Below are 22,383 nucleotides of genomic sequence, written 5' to 3' on the forward strand. Positions count from 1 at the left end.
TTAATATTAGTTTTTATTTCTGTTCTAAATTATAAGTATCTTAAGAGATAGGGTCTGTTTTCAGAGATATTCGTGTGTTTATTTTACGTACTGAAATTTTCTGAATACACAAATTTGTATTTCTTTTTAAAGCTTATTAATACCCTATAAAGGGAGTCTGTTTTTTTTTCATGATATTAATGTATTTATTATTGTATATTTATTGGAATGTTCGTAGTTCACGAATTATGTAATAGGCATTCGTATATTCGCTAGTTTTTCTGGTCGTTACATTACCACGTCGTACACGAATTGCGTATTTAATAGCTCATATTCTGTGTTGCGAAGTTTATCACATCATAGATAGACAGATATACCGATACATAGATATATGATTTTGTTGATATCACCGACCTATTACAGTTATAATTGCATTAAGTATCATTTGGTCCAAAATACAGTAAGCAGGTTCAGACACTGAGAGATATACAACTCTTTAGTAATACCAATACAAGTAATTTACAAATTGACATCCGTGAACAAAACGTCTGTAAGGAAAAACCATAATCAGTTTTTCCCAACGTAGGCTTTACAGGGGTAATATTATATCTTCGTCCTATTTCTAACGAAATTGGACTCAACTGTCAGTTACATGAGATTCTGTCTGAATCTGACAGATGATTATGTTTGATAGTTTATCGCATCATTGTGTATAATCGGTAGTTAATACCATTTAGAAGGCTACCAGTCATTGATGAATATTGTACCTTCTCAGGTACCGTTGTACCATCTCATGCGGTGAACTGCTGTAGGCATTACTTAAGGGTCTTAGAAGCGTCCCTTAGGCCAGTATCTGCAACCCCTTTCATTTATTTTACTGGACCTCCTTTCATATTCTAGTCCATCTTACTTTCTACCCTGTCGTAACGATTGTTTCGTAGTGCAACTGTTAGACCTTCGAGGGCTTTTTAATTCCCCCTTTCAGCGCTGAATGACCTCATAGGTCCCAGCGCTTGGCCTTTGGCCTTTATTATATGTTCGATTCTGTTGTACTATTTGTAGCGTTTATTTTCATCCCGTTGGAATCTTGTAAAAGTCGTCGGAGAAGTCACTGCGACAACTGATGTCGCATCTTTAGCATCTGACGTCTGTCGTCATTCCACAGGGGGATTCCTAAGGGTGGTGTTGTGAATGCGGTTTCTGACCTACCCCTAGCCGCCCCCCCCCCCCCCCCACCCCCCCCCCCCCCACCCCGGAGACCCTTTTTATGTGTCCCGTCCCTTCTCAGCGAGCGGACATTATTTAGCTCCTGTTAGGAATACCAATCTGATGTTTATTGCGGTGGGATTGGAAACCTCAGAGATAAGATTGTTTGTACCGTGATTGCGTGTTTTGAGAGTGTTAGGGAATGCAGTGCAATGTGCTTGTATTTATATACCTTTTATACCTTGATATATGTATATTATATGTATGTATAACTGAATCACGAAAGTTTGGATCGTTACAATTGCATAAATAAAGGTATAAGCCACGAAGAAAGTGAAACACTGGAGTAGCTGCTACTTCAGTGTTTCACTTTCCTTCGTGGCTTATACCTTTATTTATATTATATGTATGTATATCATTATAGAATTAAGAGAGACAATTCGTAGGGTGATGTAGATGATCATCTGCTTGGAGCAGCGGCAAGACCTCCAATGTTGACGGTAAGGCATGTGTTACGATTTGTCGATGGGAGAGAGACTGGTTTGATGTAAAAGTGTTGTGTCCCCATGGTTGTTTTGTTTATAATTATTTATGGAATGATAAAAGAATCCATAGAAGGGTGATTAATATTATTATTATTATTATTATTATTGATGGGAGAGTGACTGGTTTGATATAAAAATGTTATGTCTCCATGGTTATTTTGTTTGTACTTATTTATGGAATGATGTAGGAATCCATAGGAAGGTCATTATTATTATTTTTTTTTTTTTTTTCCTATCACAGTCCTCCAATTCGACTGGGTGGTATTTATAGTGTGGGGTTCCGGGTTGCATCCTGCCTCCTTAGGAGTCCATCACTTTTCTTACTATGTGCGCCGTTTCTAGGATCACACTCTTCTGCATGAGTCCTGGAGCTACTTCAGCCTCTAGTTTTTCTAGATTCCTTTTCAGGGATCTTGGGATCGTGCCTAGTGCTCCTATGATTATGGGTACGATTTCCACTGGCATATCCCATATCCTGCTTATTTCTATTTTCAGATCTTGATACTTATCCATTTTTTCCCTCTCTTTCTCTTCAACTCTGGTGTCCCATGGCATTGCGACATCAATGAGTGATACTTTCTTCTTGACTTTGTCAATCAACGTCACGTCTGGTCTGTTTGCACGTATCACCCTATCCGTTCTGCACTATAGTCCCAGAGGATCTTTGCCTGATCGTTTTCTATCACTCCCTCAAGTTGGTGCTCGTACCACTTATTACTGCAAGGTAGCTGATGTTTCTTGCACAGGCTCCAGTGGAGGGCTTTTGCCACTGAATCATGCCTCTTTTTGTACTGGTTCTGTGCAAGTGCCGGGCATTCGCTTGCTATGTGGTTTATGGTTTCATTTTTCGTATTGCACTTCCACATATGGGAGAGATGTTATTTCCGTCTATCGTTCTTTGAACATATCTGGTTCTTAGGGCCTGATCTTGTGCCGCTGTTATCATTCCTTCAGTTTCCTTCTTTAGCTCTCCCCTCTGTAGCCATTGCCATGTGTCATCGCTGGCTAGTTCTTTAGTCTGTCTCATGTATTGTCCGTGCATTGGTATGTTGTGCCAGTCCTCTGTTCTGTCTGTCATTCTCCTGTCTCTGTATATTTCTGAGTCTTCGTCTACTTTTATTAGTCCTTCTTCCCATGCACTCTTTAGCCACTCGTCTTCACTGGTTTTCAGATATTGCCCCAGTGCTCTGTTTTCGATGTTGACGTAGTCCTCTATACTTAGTAGTCCTCTCCCTCCTTCCTTTCGTGTTATGTATAGTCTGTCCGTATTTGCTCTTGGGTGTAATGCTTTGTGTATTGTCATATGTTTCCTGGTTTTCTGATCTATGCTGCGGAGTTCTGCCTTCGTCCATTCGACTATTCCTGCGCTGTATCTGATTACTGGCACTCCCCATGTGTTTATGGCTTTTATCATATTTCCGGCGTTGAGTTTTGACTTGAGTATCGCCTTGAGTCTCTGCATATATTCTTTCCTGATCGTGTCCTTCATCTCTTGGTGTTTTATATCCCCTCCTTCCATTATTCCCAGGTATTTGTATCCTGTCTCATCTATGTGTCTGATGTTGCTCCCATCTGGTAGCTTTATCCCTTCAGTTCTCGTTACTTTGCCTTTTTGTATGTTGACTAAGGCGCATTTTTCTATTCCAAACTCCATCCTGATGTCTCCAGATACAATCCTTACAGTCTGAATTAGGGTATCTATTTCCTTGATGCTCTTACCATACAGCTTGATGTCGTCCATGAACATCAGATGGTTGATTCTGTTGCCTCTTTTCTTGAGTTGGTGCCCGGCATCCATCTTCTGTAGTACTTTTGTCATGGGAATCATGGCTACTACGAAGAGTAGTGGGGACAGTGAGTCGCCCTGGAAGATCCCTCTCGTGATATTAACCTCTGCTAGTCTTATTCCAGAGCTTGTAAGTATTGTATTCCAGTTGCGCATTGTATTTTTGAGGAAGCTGATGGTGTTTTCCTCTGCCCCATATATTTTCAGGCATTCTATTAGCCCTGTGTGTGGTATCTTATTATTATTATTATTATTATTATTATTATTATTATTATTATTATTATTATTATTATTATTATTATTATTATTATTATACTGAGGCTTCATAGTCGTATTATTCCCCATTATCATAGTCTGTTTCAAACTCATCTGTCAATATACATATATACGTATATGCAAGGAAAAAGCGATCTTGGAATCAGGCTAAGTCCTCTTCTCCAATTGCTTAGTACACTGAGTATTGGACAACTGCCATTAAGTCGAGAATCATTCGCGTCAGTGTGTTACCTCTCGTTAATTTAGCTATAAAAATGTACTTTCTCATAGAGTTATCTTTCGTTATCTTTTGGCAGTTATAAGAACATATATAAATGTGAGATTCATCGTAAGAGATCTCTCCATTGTAGCCCAATAACCTTATTTGTATGTACATGCAATATGCATAAGATTCCTCTCGCTTCATTATACAGGAGTCGACATTCCCTCCACTCCTCATTTATGTCCTATTGTTGTTTTTGTTGTTGTACCTGTTGCATTATCATGCTGTACTCCTATTCATTTATTCGACTTCGCTGTACGATCACCATCACTCACTCTTTCCTTTCGATGTGCCACCGATAACGAACTATATCTTTGCCTGGACGCTGGGGAGAGAGAGAGAGAGAGAGACCTACCTTTTCTTATCTCTGCTTGTATCGCTCGTACGAACGCTTTTGCAAGCGGGCTGCTTGCAAATATTAATCGACATCCTTGGCAGGACCCAAGAAGTCGTTCCCATCCCTGGGACGCGAGCTATATTATCTCGTAAGCGCGTGGGAAAGGTATTTACGACCGGTAATTCGATCTTCCGATTATCTGGAGGCGTTCTTCGCCTAGTAATGAGATGGGTAGCAGCAGGAAGGGCAGATGGAATATTCGTTCTGATTTAGAAAGTTTTAATTGCCTTGTAGATGCTGATGTTGCGGCAGCTTGAAGTGATGCAATGAAGAGACTCCTTTGTCAACATTTGCTTTATTTATACTTTCCTCACCATCCCCCTTAGGGGCTAGTGTCTTCAGTGCACCTCACGTAGTGCGCTGTAGGTATTACTTGAGGTACTTTGCAGTGCCCTTATGCTATTTTATACTTCTTTACCTTCCGTTTTTTCCATAAATAGCCTTCATTCAGTTGCATTTCCATTGGGTTTGCCATAAGACCGTCTGCGCAGTGATAACCGTACCAAGAAATCCCCAGTAACTGATTCTTAATGACCTTAAAAAATAGACACGATTATAGTTAAATTTGCAGAATGCTGGACTTGACGATGACGTAAATACCACCGAAGTATTATGAACATTCCTCGTGACATAAAGAGCGCCTTTATAGGATTATTTTATCCCGTTCCTAGACCAGACACAGGCCATTAACCTATGGGTATGTTATGGCTAATGGACAGGTTCCAATCTTTGCGATGAATGTAGAATATCGACTGTGATGCATTTTATGTATCCGTGTAATTTAAAGTAGCGGCATAGTAAGATAGTTAGACGCTTGTGTTAAATATTTTAGAAATCACATTTTGGGAAGCACGGATATCATTTTTCACGACTGACTGCCTGACTGACTTAATTTACTTGGCACAAACCGAGACTCCTAACTTTCCATCTGCAGTCGCTCGAGCCCCTCTGACCTTTTGACATAAAACAGCTGTTTTCGCATTCCAGACCTCCAGGGTTTTTGCTTTGCTAAGTGGCATCATACGTAGTAGATCTATCAGGATTTCGTGCAGTGGTATCTCTCTCTCTCTCTCTCTCTCTCTCTCTCTCTCTCTCTCTCTCTCTTAATTACGTATATTTATTCATGTATTTTATTTATTTTTCTTTTATTTGCGTATTTTATTTTTTAATTTATTTAGCTATGGATTTATTTTATTTATTTTGATTATTTATTTATTTATCGGTTCGTCCTTCTTTCCTTGCTATAGATTTCTTTCATTCTGAAATTCCATTCATTTCCTTCAGACCTTGTAGACGTATCTCTCTCTCTCTCTCTCTCTCTCTCTCTCTCTCTCTCTCTCTCTCTCTCTCTCTCTCTCTCTTTTCATTTCAGTCATTAAGTCCGTCTTAAAATAATAAATGTGAAAAAAAAGAACGAATTTAATTCTTAATTTACACTCATCTTCTCAGAGTCACCTAACAACCCCCTGGTAAACACCGAAGATTGATTTCAGCATAATGATAAAATCAATTCCCCAGAATTTGAGAGAATTAGGCTCAATTATTTCACCCTCACCACAAGAGTGAATAATGGAGGACGTATTTATTTTCCTCCGTGCCTTGATTGTTAGTTGGTGTGCCTTAAACACCAGTTTGGGATATTATTGAATAATCGCTGTATTTATTTATTCGGTGAAATGCTTCATTGTTTAGGAAAATAATTACGTGTAATTTTGGAAATTGCTTGCAGAGTTTGGCTTTTGCTTGAGAATATTTTAAGGACGCCGCAAATTATCTAAACAGAATTGCAGCTCAGTGTGAACTATTGTTTGATAAATCGCATTGGTATTCATTTTAGGGAATAAAAGCATTGTACAATGTTAATAATGGTAAATGCTTGCGGATGATTTAAAGAACCGGTAAATTATTTACAGGAGATTGTGGATCTTCGATTTGTATTAATTTTAGGGAATAAAAACATTGCACAATATTGATAATAGTCTTTGTATTAATTTTGAATTCGGATCCCACAATAAGCTGTAGCTCCCGTTGCTAGGTAACCAATTGGTTCCTAGCCACGTAAAAATACCTAATCCTTCGGGCCAGCCCTAGGAAAGCTGTTCATCAGCTCAGTGGTCTGGTAAAACTAAGATATACTTAACTTAGACCTTTGAAGAAAAAGCAATAATTAAAATACCTAGTTTGACTTTAAAAAGAATACTTTGCCAAAACAATGCGTAATATTAATGGTGGTAAAACAGCTGGTAATATTTCCTTTGTACCCTCGAAGAACAGGCAATAATTAGTGCACTTGGTTTGAGTTTGTCAAAAAATTCCTGTATCTCTGACCTTTTTAGGCTCTTCCTCAGATTCCCCCCCCCCCCTCCCCCCCCCCCCCCCCCCGCCCCACCCTCCCCACAACAACAACAAAGTATTCTGTTTATTTCATTGCAGCTAACAAGCCATGAAGAAACATGATGAATGTCAGACAGCCATCCATTGCAAGGTTTTTTAAAGCTTCATGACGTCATGCATATTACATGTAGAATGTAAGCGAAGTCAAATCAATATTAATAATGAAGAGTTCACCGATTAGCATTGTGGGTCACGCTTCTTGTACCATGAGGCTGTCATTGAAGCTGGGCATTATTCAACCGCTTGAAAACATCTGTGGTCTCGTGACCTTTATGATGGTCACTGTAGGAATTTAAAATACGTTATAACGATTCAATGTTAGGAAATGAGGTCTAGTATGAAATAATTAGATGGCTTGGTAGACTTTGAAAGTAGTAAACAAGAATATTAACTAAGTCTCAAGGAATGAGGTCAAGGGGGTATTTAGATAAAATGGATAGATTAGATAGACTTTCAAAGAAGTTAGTATGGATATTAAGTTAGCCACAGTGAATGAGGCTAAGGGGAGTATTTACATAGATATAGATAGACTTTGAAAGAAGTAAATTCAATATTAAATAAATCTAGATAAAAAAGATAGTTCTATGGACATTCAAAGAAGTAGAATAGATATTAAATTAGTCTTTGTTAATATGCCAAGGGAGAATTTAGATAGATAGGTTGACAGGGAGATAGACAGACCTTTCAGGGAATTATTAACCGAATGAAATAACTGTTAGGAATAAAGATATATTTTTATTTTTTTAAGAAGGCTAATTTTCACGGCTCATGCATAGATGATTAATGTAACAGCACATTTATAGTATTAGATAACTTTCCTTTTTTTACTATTATTAAATTTTAGAAGACGAATTATAATATCGATTCATTGCCATGGAAACCATCTCTTTACTCTGTAACCACGAATGTATCTGACAAGCATCGTGAAATTCAGTTCGCCCGTTCTTAAGCTTCTTACAGGCTATATTTTGAGGCACCTAGGCAGACGTTTAGCGTTTTTAAATACCATATATATATATATATATATATATATATATATATATATATATATATATATATATAATTTGCTACGTTTTAAGTCCCAATTCCTACAATGGGACATGCATTCTTTTATGCCAAATGACTCGGTTTCAATTATAAATATAAAGAGACATGTTAGAAGCAGCCAAATTCTAATAATGCATTTACTTTTATGAAAAAAACAATTGGTATGTAATTGTCATAATTCTGGCAACGAAACAATGTATTCGCAAATGACTCAATTTCAATTATAAATATAAGGCGGCCATGAATACTCATAATGGCCATAACATAAACCTTTACGACATGGCTGCTTTCAGCTTGTGAATGTTGTTAAAGGGATATTGTGTATTAACAATAGCTCTGTACAGAACACCCGCCCCCTCCGCTCCCCTATTGTTAAACCTCTCTCGACCTGCTGCTGCAGGACCAGCCTGCTCGTTTGAGGTTGGTTTTACAAGAGGTTTGTAGTTTTTATTGACTAATCTCGGCTTAGAGTTGCATTGTCTTTCGATTCCCTTGTTTGTAGTCTGTTTTCGGTGTTAATTTGTTATTTTATTTTTTATTTATTTATTTATTAATAAATTTTTATTTTTGTATTTTGCGTCTTCCGATTTAGCTGTATGTGGTCTTCATATGTTGTATTTTGTTATATATATATATAATATATATATATTTTTTCCTTTTTTTTTGCATAAGGATTTTATATTTTCTGTAACCTTCCATTACTAGTTAATGTTTCCGTATTTATTATTGTATTCCGTATACAATAATAATAACAGTAATAGTAATGATAATAATAATGATAATTATCATTATTATTATCATTACTATTACTGTTATTATTATTGTATGCTGTTATTATTATTGTATTCCGTATACAATAATAATAACAGTAATAGTAATGATAATAATAATGATAATGATAATTATAATAATAATTATAATAATACAGATATCTCTCCTTTTTCAAGAGTATTCTTCACGTTAGTTCTTCATTAAAGTCGTACACTTCTTTCCTTAATGAAACGTTCTTGTTTCCTTCTGTTTTTTTTATTTGTTGATTCGGATATTTTTTACTTTGTGTATATTAATCTTTCATCTAATTATTTCATGACATCTTCTACCCGCCTGGTTTCCTTCCAGTATTCAGTTATTTCCAGTCATTTTCTCTCGTTTCCTCCCTGTATTTCTCCCTCGGTTATTTCCAGCAATTTTCTTTCATTTCCACCCTTTGTTTCTCCATCTCCCTTCCCTGTCATTAGCGTTCTCGTGCCGATATTTATCCCTGTCTCTCTCTCTCTCTCTCTCCTCAGTATTTATTTTTTTTAACTAAATTTTTTTCTCCGGACATTTCTCTCTCTTGCCATATATACCCAGTTCGTTCTCATCTGACCTCTCTTCGTTTTCGAAGTTATTTTTTTTTTCTTACTTCCGAAGGTTTATTTATTTGTTATTTTCGAATTTTCCTCTTTCAACGCTGATCGATTCCCACCCCCCCCCTATTTTTATTCTGCAATTGCCTCAAGACATTTTTTCATAGATATTTTCTCGTTTTATTGTTTTTATTGAGCACATTTTTCTGGTTTTACTCTTATGTATGGCTGTATTTATGTATGTATGTATGTGTAGGTCTATGTATATGTATACGTATGTATATATACTGTATATGTATATATATACACACAATATATACATACTAGGAAATACTCCATCTCCCTTCCTTCCTGTTATGCTTTGCTCAATTAATCGTGCCGTATGAGCTGCTATCAAGAGCTCTATATATATATATATATATATATATATATATATATATATATATATATATATATATATATATATATATATATATATATCAGGGCCTTCCATGGTATTGGGGTTTTAAGTCCCTTTCTTCCAGGGGGGGGGGGGGAGGATTGACACCCATATAACCAGTTGTTACTTTTTCGTATTTAAAGTTTTTCAAGGGTTATTTTATTTTAATTCTATGTTCCATCTCTCTCTCTCTCTCTCTCTCTCTCTCTCTCTCTCTCTCTCTCTCTCTCTCTCTCAATATGTATATATAATCCATTTTTCCTTGACATATTTGAAATAAATGGATACTTCAACGTAAAATTGGTTTTTTTTTTATCTTAACGAAATGATACTTTGTAAGATTTATTTATTATTTTAAACAAACGGGTTTATTTTTCCCCGCAATAAATCCATAATCTGGTATATTCTCCCATTTTCATTTCATATTACTCTCAGCGTGAGCCTTCCTGTGGATCTTATTATTAAAAACTTTTTCTCGTATCATCTTCTTCGTCAGATTTATTTTCGTTGTAAAATCTTACAGTCGTCCTTCCATTTTCTATAAAAAAAAATCAAAAGTTTTTCCTTTTTTTTTTTAAATCAAGTTTTGTGTAGATATCTTGGGTGTGTTCAGCTGTCACGGATATGCCTCTTGTTTATGGAAACGCCCCCCTCCGTGCCTTCGTTGTCTGTGATTAACTGAACGCACCCTTGCTTGCCTTTCAAAACAACTCTTTCAGAACGTCAGTCAACTTTGTGAGCGTTTCATTGAGTGTTGATTAGTGTTTTTGTTTTTCCTCTCTCTCTCTCTCTCTCTCTCTAAGGCTTCATTATGATTACAGGATGGAGGTAATTCAGGAAAAAAAAATATTGTTTTGGCCTTCAACAGGATATGATTTTTTTGGGGGGGATGGGGCGGGGGGCAGGGGCTGAGGGCTAAAATTATGATGTGGCGGCAAAATTGTGCATCATTAAGTCATTAAGTGTTTGTTTGTGTGTATATATATATATATATATATATATATATATATATATATATATATATATATATGTGTGTGTGTGTGTGTGTGTGTGTGTGTGTGTGTGTGCGTGTGTATGTGTAAGTTTTTAAAAGCCTGTTTTTTCTTTATGCATACTTTTCGTTCATGTATACATATATAAGCTCATATCTCTGCGTTTGGTCATGATGAGAATGTGTACAATACAACATAAAGAAAATTTTTTTATCGTATATGTCATTTTAACTCATCAATTTGATATTTTGCCATTTCAAAAAGCTGTCCAGTTCAACAAGAGGATAGTCCAAATATATATATATATAGTATGTTTATTTCTACCATTCCATTCCACGCTCTCTCCCAAGATGGGATCTAACGCATATCTCACCTGAGTATCTAATTAGCCAAGTAATCATGATTTACTGTACACGAGATCCTCCCAGGTGACACTGGACGCTTCCTCTTGGTAGGTCATAAATGTCCCAGGTAAACATAATTTGACGTAATGAGGTCGGATGCCTCTGCTTCTTCCGCTCCAAATACAAATTCTTACGTGTTTTACCTTTTACTCTGAGATATACGATAACCCTTCGACCTTTAGCAGGTGCGATAAGGACAGATTTCACTTGACAGTTAACATGTTAAAAAGGATGGATTGGATGAGTTTATGTTTTTATAGGACGACTTTTGAAGTCAGGAGTGAAAGTGTTATCTTTAGGGAATTGTGTCCGTGTTCCTAATTCTTACGTTTGTCATTTGTCATCCAGATTAAGTCTCTTTGCCTAGGATTTTTCACCTCTCTCTCTCTCTATCTCTCTCTCTCTCTCATTATTCACATAGATAACTTCCCATTTTGTAATGACGTTTCACCTTTTTTTACTTTTTCTTTTATATGATAACCTCTCTCTCTCTCTCTCTCTCTCTCTCTCTCTCTCTCTCTCTCTCTCTCTCTCATTATTCTTCTAGATTATCTCTCTCTTTTTCATGACTCTTACCTCTTACTTATTATTTTACGAGATACCTCTCTCTCTCTCTCCTCTCTCTCTCTCTCTCTCTCTCTCTCTCTCTCTCTCTCTCCTTGGTAGTTTTGATTGCATCTCCCCTTTGAACCCTGATTTACTGGTTTTGTGGACTTTCTGCGAAAGTTATTTCGACTAATTTTTTTTCGTATATTTTTTTCTTCGTGTGTCCATTCGTTCTTCTTCTCTACTTTCGTCTGACTATATTCTTGGATATTTATTGCTTATTATAAAATTTACTGGTTTTTTCTGTTAAATTCCCTTTATATGACTTATTTTACATTCATATACAGGATATATAGTAGTAATTTTTATGTACTGATTAGATTTTGAGTATTCGTTTGTATTTGGATTATATAATTCGTTTTTCAAGAATGTTTAGGTTTTAAATATAGATTTAATTTTTATAAACTGTAGAATTTTATTATAGATTTCATTTCTATCAGTATTTAGATTTTGAAAATCGATTTCATTTCTATCAGTGTTTAGATTTTGAAAGTAGATTTCATTTCTATCAATGCTTAGATTTTGAAAATAGATTTCATTTATATCAGTGTTTAGATTTTAAAAATAGATTTCATTTCTATCAGTGTTTACTTTTAATACGCTGTTTAGATTTTAATCAATAGTTACTACGACTTAATTTCCAAAGCAATGATATCTATTAAGCATTTCAAAGTTTATTATGTACGAACTGATTCAGCATCTCCGATGACCCAGTCCTCGAAGGCAAGGCTAATGGGAGATGTATTGATACGTTGCGATGCATCCGTAATTAAGGGTATTTTGAGCTAAGAATATACCCCGCACATACCCCTTCGTATTCTGAGATCGTGACCCAGTTTGGTGGGCAGCAAGCTAGGTTCGAATTGTTATTACGAACCTTGGTTGCTAATGTGAGTGCGTCTGGTCAGTCCTTGGATGTAGTATAGACTACTAGATAAGGGCAAAATATGTATATAGTCTGGCTTTAAACTAGTGTTTTATAATGGGCCTTTTATACTTGAGACGTATCCTGTTTTAAAAGAAGAATATATATATATATATATATATATATATATATATATATATATATATATATATATATATATATATATATATATATATATAAGATATATATATAATATATATATATATATATATATATATATATATTATATATATATATATATAATTATATATAATATATATATTATATATATATATATATATATCAATAATATATATATATATATATATAATATATATATATATATATATATATATAATTCTTCTGTTAAAACAGGATACGTCTCAAGTATAAAAGGCCCATTATAAAACACTGGTTTAAAGTCAATGACTATATACATATTTTGCCCTTATCAAGTAGTGCTTGATAAGGGTGGGAGTTAGCCCACCGAAATATTATAGTCCTTAGCTATAAAACCAACAGTGTTTTTTAATGGGCTCCTTTATGTCTACCGCTCGTACACTGATACACTCATGCATCGCACATACACATGTATACGTAACAAAAGAGCCAACAATATCCTAACACACACACACAACACACACACACAAAATACTCCCCTTCAAGAATGCATCCAGGCGTCATCACGTATCTACATACTGGCTTACTGCGGGAGAGAATTTTAATCGCGTCTCGTTTTACTGCTGCACCGACTATTTGAAACTCGTTAGACAAAGGGCCAATAAAAAAAAAACAGTTTGCATTACGGCTTCCGCTGCTGCAGTATTCTCTGTCGACCCTAAATGAAATCCGTGAACGTTTGGTGCTTATCAATTAGCTAGTGTTTCTCTCTCTCTCTCTCTCTCTCTCTCTCTCTCTCTCTCTATCTCTATCTCTCTCTTTCAAGTGATTCTGGGACTTGGGCAGTTGGCCAATTCGTTTTCGCAAGTTAACGTGACATTTAGGTACCGATAAAAAAAAATAATGAATAAAAAAAAAAAAAAAAAAAAGCTTCATTTACGTAAATCATTGTTCGTAAACTAGCGCGAAATCCTCGTAATCATAACTGCAAACTACCGTTTGGTATCCCATAATCGATCCTGAGGTAGATACATATTGTTCCTTAACTGGTTTTTTTTTAATAGTGTAAATATTTATATGGAGACACGAGCATTCGTTGACATGTATAAGACCATATATCGCTCTTATTTTTTTAAGGTGACAAGAGAATTGGATCACAATAATGAAAATATATCTGCAGATGTAATATGAAGGAGTAATGACTGCCAGGTATTAAGTGCGAAATTGCAATCAATTGAAATTTAGCATGCAATTGCTTGCATTTATTTGCAGGTCAGCCTCGTCTTACTGTACAATTATATTTATTTTCATCGTATTACTTAAATTAAACTACGTCTGGTCATCACTGAACAGTCCATTGTTTTCATTCTATTAATGAAATTTACTTATCACTTTAATACGTTTGTATTAAACACAAAGAAACAAGTTTTTTTTTTTTGACATTTTTAATCATCATAAATTTTTTCACGCCAGTTGTTAATAAATTGGTTTTGTTGCATGGCGAACAAACCTCGTAATTCAATTCGTTCCAGAATTATTTTCATTTTTTATTTTTCATTTTTAGACATCTGTTTATACCACTTTCATTCAAGGTTATAGCAACCAAGGCGTCTCCTTTTTTAATGTCATGTCATGTGTTTTGGAGAGTGAATAACACTTGTCTAAGCTTTATTAGAATTTATATTTATATTTATTTATATTCATATTTATGTTAATGTTGTATATTTCTAGTTTGTCTTGCTAAGCCACTTGATTTTTAGCAGTCTCAGCCATCCTTATATAGCTGTCATATAATTATTTGAAATCTAAAGATTAATGATATATTTTATTTATATTTACATTTATATTTATATTCATATTTGTATTTATACTTATATTTATCTCTATATTTCTAAACTTGATTTTGAACAGCCACTTTTAGCCTTCCTTATGTAGCGGTTCAGATATTTATTTGAAATCAAAAGATTAATGATATACTTTATTTATATTTATATTCTTATTTATATTTATATTATATTTATATTTATATTTAATATCTAAGCAATTTGATTTTGAGCAGCCATTCTCAGCCTTCCATGTATAGCTGTCAGATGATTATTTGAAATTAAAAGTTTAACGATATACTTTATTTACATTTATATGTTTATATCTATATGTACATATCTTAGCCACTTGGTTTTGGGCAGCCTCTTTCAGCCTTCCTGATGTAGCGTTGCAGATAATGTATTTGAAATTAAAAAGACTGATATATTTTCCTTATTAGGACGTAACAGTGTTCGTCAAACTCGGCATCTTGCCCTGTGCTCTTTAGACGAGAGTAGCAATTTGTGCCATGGCACATACCCTACAGATAATCACGGGAACATCATTGTTTTTATTTTATTTATTTTTTATTTTACTTAGCACTGAGGAAAGAGGAGACTGTCACGGTCGAGTGAGGTAATGACATGCAGTCTTACTCCATAGGTAAAGGAATGTCATATATAAGAATCCGGGAGGCATAGGAGATAATAGATTATTCTTGAAAGCGGGAATGTGGTCCTTGCTTTGATAGGGATTTTTGGGTCATGTTTTTGTGAAGACTTGAATTTTATTACTGTATTCATGATAGCTCTATGGGGCTGCTAATGTTCTTCTGTTGTAGTTTGATTGTAAACTTTCTTTGCGCTGAATATGTAAACTGTCTTTGCACTGAATATCGTGGCCTATACTCTCTCTCTCTCTCTCTCTCTCTCTCTCTCTCTCTCTCTCTCTCTCTCTCTCTCTCTCTCTCTCTCCCTAACAGTTTGAGATAATCTTCATTTATCTTGTAACACAAAACATTTAAGCTAACGTTGATAAGAGTCTCTCTCTCTCTCTCTCTCTCTCTCTCTCTCTCTCTCTCTCTCTCTTGTAGTATTCAAATCGTTCAGCAGATTGTTTCTGTATACTTATTGTCGACATCAACTGAAGATAATTCTCTAAAACCAAGTGACAGGTTTATATTCTAAAAAATATGTGATTAACACAAAATCTTATTGATACCATAAGCAGTCAATAATGGAATTTTACTGCATTTTGATTCAGATTAATATAACGATTAAAATTTTCCTGAAAATTATTGAAATCTTTTCGAAACTCTCTCCAATTAAGCGATAGTTTCCTATTCCAAAAGATATGAGAAGTGAAAGTTTTCGTAATACCATAAATAGTTATTAATAGGAATCCGCATTATTTCATTTAGGATCATCGTGTGATTTAAATCTCTCGGGGAATTATTGAAGTCTCTTCTAATTTAGAACTGGAATACGATTGACCCTCGCGGCCCCGGGTATAAGCTTTGGTAAATGTCACTTGCAACTCGTCGAAGACGCCCTCGAGTGGAAACCTCCAGTCCTTAATGCATCATGATATAGATATTTCCCTCCTCCTCCTCCCTCTCCCCTCCCTCCTCCTCCTCCTCCTCCGGTTGCGTCACCATGACGGTAAAAGCATGAGATGGGCTTCCCAAGGGCGGGTCACTCTTCGGGCGCCATGTCCATTATTACCTTTTCATTTCGAAGCCCTTCCCTGACCCGTTTTCGTGCCCTGGTGAATTGACCTGATATCCCTGATAATACCCCCCTCCCCTTCCCCCCTCCCCTTCACACACACGAGAGATTGCTTTATACGGAATTGATATGTTTCTTGTTCGAGGTGGCGAGGGCAGGTAAAGATTTATTATTTTCATTAATTTCCGTTTGGGCGTCATGACATTTTGTGATAGTTTCGGGATGAGATAGATTCGATGACAGTCTCTTTATACGTTTGACAGAGAGAGATAGTTGAATGACGTCTTTTTAGAATATTCGTATAAATGGATATACTTTTTTTGCAAATTATTCTCATGTGATTTAAAGATATCTATGAACCCAAAAAATTGTATGCGTATAATATAATATAGATAACAAATATATCATATATTTATAATATAAGTATATATATGATATATTATAATATATATGTTGTAGGAAGCCCACTAAAATTCGGAAAAAAATTTTATTTCTCTTTCTGAAAGAGGGAGAGAATGTACTCTCCGAAAGCTTAAATAAAACTTTCCATTTTTTCTGAATTTTAGTGGGCTTCCGACAACATATTAGAACACGGATACAGTGTTTAACTTTGCTATATATATATATATATATATATATATATATATATATATATATACTATATATATATATATATATATATATAGAACCATTCTGAGCAATGAGTACTTGTAATAATACTGGGACTCTATGGACACCCTATTATATATATATATATATATATGATATATATATATATATATATATATATATATATATATATATATATATATATATATATATATATAGAGACTGCAGTGATGAATTTGCCATTCATAATTTTTACATTCACTTCGAGGTCGACACGTAAATCTTTAAGAGATTTTATTGAGTCGAACATAGACGGTATGATGATTATAATAGAATGAACATATTTTGTCAACTTAAGGAAATCTCAACATTATTGGAAATCCTGAATTACGTGATTTAAATGTTCCTCAAGTTCCTTTTCTCTTAGGAATCTGGGAAGTAAATAGTAAATGTATTTGTTATTAATTTGGTCTTGGCATTTCTCATTTTTTATTAATAATTTCCTGTTGATTGGCCGTTGACTTATCGAATCATTTTCTTTGCCGCAGCGTCGCCCAAATGGCCAGCTTGGATTTTCATACCCATCCTTGGGCACGCGTTCCTTTAGCGGAAACGGTCTCTCTCTCTCTCTCTCTCTCTCTCTCTCTCTCTCTCTCAGTTTAGATTTTCATAGGCGTATTCAGTTACTTTCATATTTTGTTCTGTTATCATTGGCCAATGACGAAGACCTAAGTTATAGTTTCATGATGGTCATCGATTTCACCATATTTCTTCAACTGTTTTATTGATAATATAAGTCCAAAGGGAGTATTTTCAGACCGTTTTCACGTTAAGTATTATTTACATCTATCTTTGCTGTCGCAGTTATTAGACGTTGTGTTTTGCATTTGTTTCAAGTAGTTTATTTGTAGTTCTTAGGTACCTACAGTTAGCACTATTTTAACACCAAATATTTTTAAAGCATTTGGTATAAGTCCATTAATTTAGCACTATTTAAACACCAAACATTTTTGTAAAGCATTTGATATAAGTCCAGGAAAGGCAGTTTCGTTCTTGACAACACAACCGGTGATCAGCCTTTCAATATATTCGACTTTTAAAATTATATTCGAGGTTACACGGTTGGAGAACCGGTCTGGACCTCCAACGCGCAAATAAGTTTTAGTTTGAGATCCAATTCCCTTTTACAAGAATCCCCCAGGTGACCTAGCATGGCCAGCAAAGATTGCAGCGCATCGTGCGCGCAAGCGCGTCGGAGGCAGCCGTAAAAATGGATTTGGAAAAGTGGTTGCGCCCACCTGTTAGCTCGAGGGGCATCGGGTATCCTCCTCCTCCTCCTCCTCCTCCTCCTCTAAACGTTTCTCGTTTTGTTGATACTCTTCACCCAACCTCCTCCTCTAACCCCCTCCCTCTCCCTCTTTTCTTCTTCCATTCCCTCTTCCCTTTCTCCCTCTTTCTCCTTACCCCTACCCTACCCCTTTCCCTCTTTCTCTCCCCATAACCGTCTTCCCCCTTCCCCTTCCCTCCCTCTTCCCCCTCCCCTCTCGTACCCCCTCTGTTCGCCCCTCGTCATTATCATCACTCGTGAGTAGCTCTTTACCCCCCACCCCCCACCCCTTGACATTCCGGGCCGTCCACTTATCGGGACTTCCTGAGGAGGGAGAAGAGGTCCCCTTTCTTTCGTGGTCATCGTCTTGTGCCCATCACCGGGAACGTCCTAGAACTGACCACGGGAAGTGTGACGCAACACCAGGTTTTATTTTTCATTTTTTTTTTTTTTTTTCAGCTCTTGCAAGTATCGGGGGCGACGTCTTAACATTTGAACAAAAGCGATTGCGGTTTTTTGTTTCGTAAACTTGGGAATACTTCGAGGCTTCTTACTGGCATGCTATACCCATCAACCCCCCCGTCCCCGACCCCCCGCCCCGCCCCGCCCCGTAAGACGTGTTGACCATCGTAAATGTATTTCACTGAATGCATTTGCCTTTCAACGACTGGTCCGCTTTAAAAGCTTTCCACCTCCTTTTGGGGGGAGGAAGCACGAAAGTATAGGCCTTTAAACGGTTGGCTCCCCGGCGAAAGATTCCCCCCATCCTTAGGGGGTTTTTTTGGGGGGTTGGGGTCAAAAAAGCAATTCCCTTAAACAGCTGGGTCCCTATCAACGGCTATTTTGTTTATTTTTTATTTTTTTTTGTTTATCTTTATGGAAGGAGTGGCACAAAAGCATCGCAGTTCCCTGTCGAAACCTTCCCCACTCTCCAAAGGAGGGGGGTGTGGGGGTTGGGACTACAAAAGCATTTATCTTTAAACGTCTGAGTCTCGAACAAAAGCTCACACCTTTTTATTTATCTTTTTTTTTTGGGGGGGGGGAGCTTTTTTGGGGGTCCGAGCCCCCCAATCCTTTTGGGATGGGAGGGGGCATTTATCTTTAAACGTCTGAGTCTCGGTCAAAGGCTTACATCCTTTTATTTATTATTATTTTTTTATTGTTTTTTTTTAGCTTTTTTGGGGGTCCACAATTATCCGTTTAGTGGAACCAGTTCCGAAAACGACACTGGATTTCTCGTTCGAGATACCACGCCGGGGATGTCGTTCGTTTTACGTCTTGTTTACATAGAGTGGAGGGAGAGAGGGAGGGACCCCGGTGGAAGAAAAAAAAAGAATTTTCAAGCCTCCTTGGATAGCCTTTATACTTTTTGTCTTTGTTTGTTGTTGTTGATGTTGATGCTCTTATTCTTTATCCTCGTAGATTGATTAACGCTTATTAGGACACTTCTCTTGCAAGATAGATGGCTGTTGTAGTTATTGTTTTTTTTTCGCTTGTATACGTGCGTATGCATATATATATATATATATATATATATATATATATATATATATATATATATATATATATATATATATATATATAGATATATATATAGATGTATATATATATATATGTATATATATATATATATATATTATATATTCTATCTATATATAATATATAATATATTATTTTATATATATATATAATATATCGTATATATATAATATATGTGAGCATTTAATCTTAAGGTTCTTTGCAGCGTCCTTCTAAGAGGCCCCTATCTGCAACTAACTACTTTCATTCCGTTTACTGTGCCTCCGTTCATATTTCTCTTCTTCCATCTTACTGTCCACCCTCTCCTAACAATTGTTTCGTAGTGCAACTGCTTTGAGGTTTTCCTCCTTTTACACCTTTCAAACCCATTACTGTCAATTTCCGTTTCAACCCTGAATAGCCTTAGTTGCCCCAGTGCTTGGCATAATGCCAAAAATCTATATAAATCAAATAAAAAAAATCAAACCGCTAAATGGCCAGTCCCTTACGACGCTCCTGATTGGCTGTTGATAAGCCAATCACAGGGCTAGAAATTCTCAGTCTCTCGAGAGAAGTTCACCCATAGGCCAGGGATGCCATGCTCCATCTCTCGCCTGAGGGATACTTTTTGGAAAGACGTATTCGTCGGAGGGAAGCTGGGTCACGTACATCCTGCTCATGTGAACCTCTCGAGAGAGACTGAGAGTTTGCAGCCCTGTGATTGGCTTATCAACAGCCAATCAGGAGCGTCGTAAGGGACTGGCCTAGACATCAAATGCACGGTTGATGTGACTCTACTATAGTACATAATCGTCTCGTAAATTCGTATACCTGGCTGACCGTCCCCGTCCCGTCATTTACATAATTCACAGGAGCCACCTGTTGAAACCTCCCGCCCTCCCCCCCCAAGACCTGTGGTGACCTGGGATCATTATGCATGCAGGGGCAGGGGGGCGGTCTCAAGAAACCTGTCCACCGTTTGCGCAATTTTTCAGAAAGGAGTTCTGTTTTGTGTCGAAGTAGTATTACCCTTCTTCTTTATTTGGGGCATGCTCGGGCAGTTCATGTCCCCGAGCATTGTCATTCTGAATATCGATGTACACACACACCCACACACACACACACACACACACATATATATATAGATATATTATATAATTATAATATATTATAGATATATTGATATATATACTATATATATTATATGAGCTTATACATATACCACTTGTTTTCCTTTACACAGAGTCGCTATCAGTTATGTTGGCAAAGGCTCTGTTCCCAAAAACATAAAGTAAATATAAATAGAAAAGAAATACGTACTTTGAAATACCAAGTAACATCAGTTCCCACATGAGGCTTTTGGAAAAACGCCTTTATATTAACTATAGACGAGAAATCGTCCGAAAGGACACAGTTAAATTCCTTGATCTTGAAGCTGAATTATCAGCAATCACTGAAGGCGTGAGGTGCTATCTATCTTGACGTGTGTATCCCCAAAGGTGGAAGTTTCGTCGTATTTCTTTTCTGTGGCGGGTATCACCCAGCGTTTATTTTTTTATAGTTATCTACTTTTTTATTCATTTATTTAGTTGTTATTATGTTTTTGTGGTATTTTCAAGCAGCATTCTTGTATGGGAACAGCTCATACTTAAATTCAGACACGCGCAATAATTGATATAGTATACGCATCTGAATTTCCTAAGGGTAAAAGTTTTTCATAACAATAGGATTATGACTAATTTAGCGCGCAATAAAACCAAAGATAGTAATGACGTTTATACTGCTAACTTGACAGAGAGAGAGAGAGAGAGAGAGAGAGAGAGAGAGAGAGAGAGATAGCAGCAAGTGTCACGACTATGTCTCTCACAGGTGTACGAACATAAATCATGACGAATATGTGTATCGCACCAAGATAGTAATGATTTTTATACTGCCTGCTTGCGTGTTTGAGAGAAAAAGAGAGACGTATTTTCTTCAGAACTATAACAGTTATCCAATTTATAGACCGGAGTTACGACAGACCTTTCTTTTTTCGAGAGATCGTGAAGTTAGATACACTGATCTATCTACTACAGTTGTCGAAGGCTCCTTGAATCAATCGTATAATCATTGGAACAATCAACGAGTTTCTCTCTCACAGGTGTGAGGACATATCTGAGCTCGCACACGTGTGTAGCACATCACAAAAGTTACGGTTTTCGTAGGAAAAGATTGTCGTTTTATTTTTTTCAGAAAAGGAAAAAGATTGGCTGCAAATCGGTACGTTGGTCATGTGTGTGTTTGTTTGTTTGTGTGTGTGTGTATTTATTTATTTATATACAGGTACATTAAACCATTAAGACACAATTAGACAAGACATCACTGTAATACATTTTAAACGCATAAACACACCTACTAATGAAAGTGAAACTGTGGCAGGTACTACAATTGAATCAGAACTTTAAACTCGCTCCACGCTAGAATTTAAAACTAAACAAAACAAAAAAACGAAGAAGTTTCGACCATCTGTCTTATTCCTCTTCAATTACCACTCGGTGGAAGGACGAGTTAAATGCTACCCTGTCTTTCCTCATCTCGTTCAGTCGAAATCGTGGGCATCGCGGCCACGTCGTAGCTTGAGGGACCACTTTCAGATTTCGCCTGGACTGTCGTAGTTTTTGGGCATTCGAGGTGACCTGATGTCAGCGCTATGC

The sequence above is a fragment of the Macrobrachium nipponense genome, chromosome 21 (genome assembly GCF_015104395.2).
Source record: "Macrobrachium nipponense isolate FS-2020 chromosome 21, ASM1510439v2, whole genome shotgun sequence".
NCBI classification, from domain to species: Eukaryota; Metazoa; Arthropoda; class Malacostraca; order Decapoda; family Palaemonidae; genus Macrobrachium; species Macrobrachium nipponense.